The following is a 6,000-nucleotide window of genomic DNA, read 5'->3' as shown; positions in this document are numbered from 1 at the left end:
CCTTCATGTTTTCCGTTGTTGCTTTTTTTGTTTTAATATTGTACGAATTGTATGGTCAATGTTGTACCCATAAAGCACTGTGCAGACAAGCCATATTAGATATAGCCCTATACAGCTGTGACCTTTTCAAACATGACCCCTTGTGCTTGATAGCAGCTCCAACATTCAAGCTCCCCACCAGTCCCCCCCCCCCTCCCCGCCCATACACACAGCAACAACAACCTACTGCAATGCCCAGAACGGCACCCGATACTCATAGCTAGTACAAAACTAGGTAGTAGTCTATGTTACCCAGCCGCCGCGCATTTTCACCTTTCGGACTCGTAGTTCAACGTGTAACAGCTTTGCAGTAATTACTGTGCCACCTGTAACACATGTTACCGTGTTGCGAACACAACGCAGAAGTTACTGATACACGGTTGTGAAACATGAACAGTAGTTATTGTACTAGTTATGAGTATCGGGTAAGGACGGCGATATTCTGTCCACTTTTTAGCAAGTTGACCCAACCTGTCTGTGTTGCACTTTACATGAAGGAAATTATACAAGTGTCGCAGGAAATGTCAATAATCCATTATACTCGCAATTATGTTAAACACAGTTCGGTTGACTTGAGAAGAAGCTTCACTGTAGGTTGGGTCTATACCCATTCAATTGCTACGTATTTCCATGACCTTATTTGCGAAGAATGTTATGTTGGTGGGTGGGTATAACATGGCGAAGTTCCGCCACTGATAGCTCCCAATAAAATATTTATCTCACTCTCACTTCCTTTATAACCGAGCAGATTAATATACTATTTCACCCCGCTTAATTCCAGAAGGCCGAATGTCATCATAGGCCCACGTACTTCTACATATAATGACACAATGCGCCTACTCAGCTTTTACACCTCCCCCTCTCATCCTTTGAACTCTCTTTAAGTTCCATCCGATTCTTTATGGCTCTTACCATATAAGAAGTACTTACAACACTCTACGAAGTCTCTGCGCTCGAGCGAATTCTGTCTGTCCATAAAAAAGTCCATACCCGGAAGTTGCAAACATAATTTGTGGGTATTCCCTCCATACTGTTCCCACTGCTCTGCGGATAGAGGGAGTAAGCCGAAAGTTCTCATCATAGGATATGTTCTAGAGGAATTGGAATTCACGTGACATATTCGATAAAGTCTAAGAATCAATCAGGAACGACCACTATACTCACCAGAAGTTATACTTTGAGCAACCCCCCCCCCCCTCCCAACCATCCTTTTGTCCTTAGAAACAACATTAAAGCAGTTGCTCACCGCCTGTTACTGTAAAAATATAAATGTTCGTCCCTCAAGCAGCTGCTCCTATAGGAATGGAACAAACAAATACTATAAATGTTATTAATATTGGCTAAGAATATTTGTCTTTGTTCAGAGAATAAATAAATAATGAAGACTTCTGTAGGACTGAATTTCCGCATACTTATCAATGAGTGACAACATTTCAATTTTTGCTCTAAAACGAGTCAGTGTTTTCACTCTGTATAAGAGCTAACTTAAAAATGATTCACTAGGCTTTATGACTCTAGAGACCATTGTCATGTTTAATTTCATATGTTGTGGGATGACCCTTCCCCCCCCCCACGCCCCCATTTGTTTTTCTAACCACACTTGAAAATTCAAACTAGTTATTAGCACAACCTTACGATTAAATCTGAAATTTATAAATACCTAAATTATAGTCTAAATATTACTCGAACCAATCGAACCCGGGCCTCCCGCTTTATATGCGGACACCCTAACCCCTATGCTATGGACGCTGATTGTGTGTGTGTGTGTATGTGTGTGTGTGTATGTATATATATATAGAAGAAGAGAAATAAGATATGACTCATAATTGACAGATAAGGAGTATTGTTTTAGAAAATATATTGTAATTTTCGGTCCCCCTGGGACCTTCGTCAGCAATACTTGGCAGTGGAATGAAAAGTACAAAATGTAACACAATGAAAATATGACGCTAGATAAGTGTAAGTGGCATTGATGTTAATAGAACCGAATAAACCATAACTATACAGGAAGCGGATTAAGTTGTTTATGGGGGTCCCAAGTCTTTGTTAAGGCCGGTGAAGTGAGACTTAATACGAGAGATCCAAATCGAGTTATTTTCGTTTACGTTAAGTTACGGATTTGAATTAAGTTCGAGGCAAATAAAATACATTTTAGATTTTTGAGAGAATGTCTATTAAGATCGAAATGCTCGGAAACGGGGAATCCTGCAAAATTGTCACGAATATATACTTTTTTGTGATTAATGAAACGTAAGCGAATCCGAGAACCTGTTTCACATACATAATTACCCTCTTTGCAATTTACACAATAGAATATGTAAATGACATTGTTAGAATCACAAGAGAGGGAATGGGGTCTTAGACCAAAGTCAACATTGGGAATTTTCACTATGGTGCCCGGGGTAATATGGGGGCATATTTGGCACCCAGGTTTTCCACAACGGAAATTGCCTACGGAGGTGGAAATTAGGTAAGGTAGTCTCGAGGAAGTGAGTTGAAATCTAAGGTTAAGGGGTTGACGGAAGGCTAGCATGGGGAGGGGGGGTGGACCTTAAACGATTCTCCTACAGAATAATCGTCTTGAAATAAAGCAAAATCCTGTTTGATAGAGCTCGTAAAGGATTTGATGAAGGGTGTTGTAATTAGTTGCAAACGGATTGCGTGTGTTAGGATTTTTGGACTTGTATTTTAAAACAGGCCTCACGGTAAAATTTGTAGGCCCTAGAAATACTCTGCCTAATTAAGTGAAGGGGTTATCCGACCTTCAAGAAATGACCAGTTCAACTGGATACCCTAGTGTTCATAATATATGTGTCTTTCATCGTCTGTTATACCATATTTGAAGGTTCCAGGTGCGAAAGCCAGGACAGAACATGGACAGTTTATGGACTGTCATGGACAGAATATGTAAGCAGAAACATCATATAGGCCTAAGTGGTGGTCTGTGTGGAACGCCAAGGTTTGTGACCGATTCAACGCAAATATCATTTTTAAATACGCCAATATAGTTTTCATTGAAACAAAACAAACAGCTTTGGATTTTAGTCTTAGTTTGCTTACATTAATCAAATAAAATCATCAATCACCCCCACCTCCCACAACCCCGACCCCCACCCCGACCCCTCCCTCCTCTCCCCTCCACTTCGCGTTTTATTCAATATTCCTTGTCTCATTTTGAAATTCAGATCAAATAGTGCAATACTAGCGCCATTTGATAACGGATTGAAGTCACAAACAGTTCGACTAAACGTGGTTCTTGTGTTTTGTTTCCCCCTTCAATTTGCTTTGTTCCCCTAAATTATCCTTAATAAGTTGACCAAGTTTTTTAAGGAAAGATACAAGAATTTTCTTCCTTTTTGTTTTTACTCTCTCTCTCTCTTTCTAATTATTAATATTATTTCTCTTTTTCTGGCGCTTTTCTCATGATGGTTGAAGTGCAGTAACACGAAGAATCAAAGAGAAAATGAAAGACCGACGGAAGCGTTAAATCGAAGTATCAGCTGGAGTTCGACTCAATGACAGATGGCTTCCCACGAAGCTGTTAATAAACTATCAAAATATTTGGACAATTTTTTAATTGATAATTGGGCAACTTTTATTGACCGTGTAATGTGGCAGTATGGGTTGTTTCGTTTCATGCTTGTTGGGGACACTGTTCAAATTTAAACACCACTTTTCAGAGAAGAAATCAATTAAGGTTAGAACTTGTTTCCAAACTTCGCCGACTGAAGTTTTGGGTGAACGGAAACTGAAAGTAATACACACACAAAAAAAAGAAGCATTAGAAAACAAATTCAGTTAGTTTATGCTCACCGGGTAACAAAAGAAATCAATGAACTGTATAGAAAACATATAGTCATATTTGGCATTTAAATTCCTGGTTCAAATGTCCTTGATTTTCAGGTGTCTATGTTTAGATTGTTTGAAAGGGTGATTATAGGCTATAGACCTAAACAGGATGGGTAGTCCTAAAATGGAGGGGGGGGGAGGGGAGGGTGCTTATCAGCCCGTCGAGGACTCAAATGACCTATGAAACATTGTAGATCAGCGGAGGCCATTTCTCTCAAACCACACCCCCACCCCACTTTCCTCCCCTCTCTCACTTTTTCGATTTATCGATTGCCAAAGGTGGAAGGGGGGGGGGAACGATTTTCTTTTCCTGTTTAATGTTGATGTTTGACTTTCTTCAGACAGACGATCATTAATTACGTAACATGTAGGTATACTGTGCACAACGCAGCTCTTTAAAGTATACACTGTCAGGTAGTTAGGGTAACGCCTGAAGTTATGCGCTCCTCCGACTGAAACGACGTCGGCATTCCAATGCACAAAGGGTTGCAACGCCGCTAAAATTAAAGTTCGCCAGTTACACGAGGCCCAATCCGACATCAACATTTTTGATGACACAAAATACACCTGCAGAAACAAAGATGGTAAGTTAAAAAGCAACCTGCTTACGTGCTAAACTGGAGCCTATACGGGACTAGCGAAGGCCTAATAAATTGGAGTTAGCTGCCACTGGCAGTAGTTCATATGTCTAGAGTCGGCTAGGTCAAGTACGTAGCCTACAATACTACAATGGTAATAGTAGGCCAACCACTAGGCCAGTAGAGGCTTTCTTTGAAAGAAATTAGTTATCCCATGCAGCCTAAAAGGCAAGATTTTACTTAAGACTTGCACCTCATTCGAAACTAGGTCAGATTACCGGCATTAGACGTTTCTTTTTGCGCGAGTCTTCACACCCTTTAAGACAACCTAACTAAGAGTAACAAATGACACTTACAACCAACAAGTCATAACAGAACGGCTTGAGGTAAAACCTGCCAGAGATAGACCAAAGATGGAACAGTGTGCTCCTCTAGCAAACAATATAGGGATTATAGGGATAATGATCTCATTGTTACTGAACTCTGTAAAAATAACTATGTATGTATATGCGTGTATATATGTATGTATGTATGTATTTTAGATCCTCCTGCAAGCAGGAACTCGCGAAGAAGCCTCATTGGCTTATCAAAGCCGCAAGCTGACCGAAGTCAGTCTCTTAGATTCATATTTAACGTCCATGATTATGAATTGTCAATAACTGAACTCTGTAACTGGACGACATACATTAATCTTGGAGTGACTCGAACTCGGGACCTTATGATTGAAAGGCACCAGCGTTAACCACTGAGCGAACACTATAAACATAACTATGTAACCTATAAACATGACTATGTGGGGAACAATAGGGGAAAAGGAAAAAGGAAAGAAACAAATAAAGTGGGGGATGTATGCCATATACAGGGGAACAAAACTATAGGCTATATACACTATACTAATGGGAAATATTAGGGGTGTTACACGATGGTTACCTATATTTACTCTTCGCTTTCATTGTCTTTAAGTATACACACATTTGTTTGGCAACAATTAAGTTGTTTTAGTTGTTATCTTTTTTTATTCCCTAGAAATATCTCTCTGTCCATCTCCCTCCCTCTATCTCTTTCTCTGTTTGAGTTTCAAATAACCTGGAAGGTTTCAAGTGACCAGTTGCAATTAAACACCTTCAAAGAAATATTAACCTGCTGGATATTTCCGTTTTATTTTCTGATTTTGTTGTATTATTAAATATGAATTTGACTTTCACTCTTTTTTTCGGTTATTATCTTTTCTCTTCTGATATTTTAAGTTTTTATTTTGTTCCACTGCATCCGCCTGAAAGTTTGATATTTTTATTAAGGTAATTAGTGAAAGAAATTAGTAAAAAGACAACTATTTCAAGATTATGAAAAATTCAAATCCTTTCCTGTCTTACGCTTTCGCTGTGGATTTTCTGTGTTGACCACTGATACAATGCAAGTTCATGTTAATTCCTGTACTAAACTCTTTAAGAAAATCGTCCACAGGAAACTCGTCGTTACGTTTAGCTATACTGAAAATACCCGCCCACGCCAATTATTAGACAAGTAAAAACTG

This window comes from Apostichopus japonicus, chromosome 6 (genome assembly GCF_037975245.1).
Source record: "Apostichopus japonicus isolate 1M-3 chromosome 6, ASM3797524v1, whole genome shotgun sequence".
In the NCBI taxonomy this organism is placed as follows: domain Eukaryota; kingdom Metazoa; phylum Echinodermata; class Holothuroidea; order Aspidochirotida; family Stichopodidae; genus Apostichopus; species Apostichopus japonicus.
The sequence above is the reverse complement of the archived record's forward strand: the minus strand, read 5'-3'. Positions refer to the sequence as shown.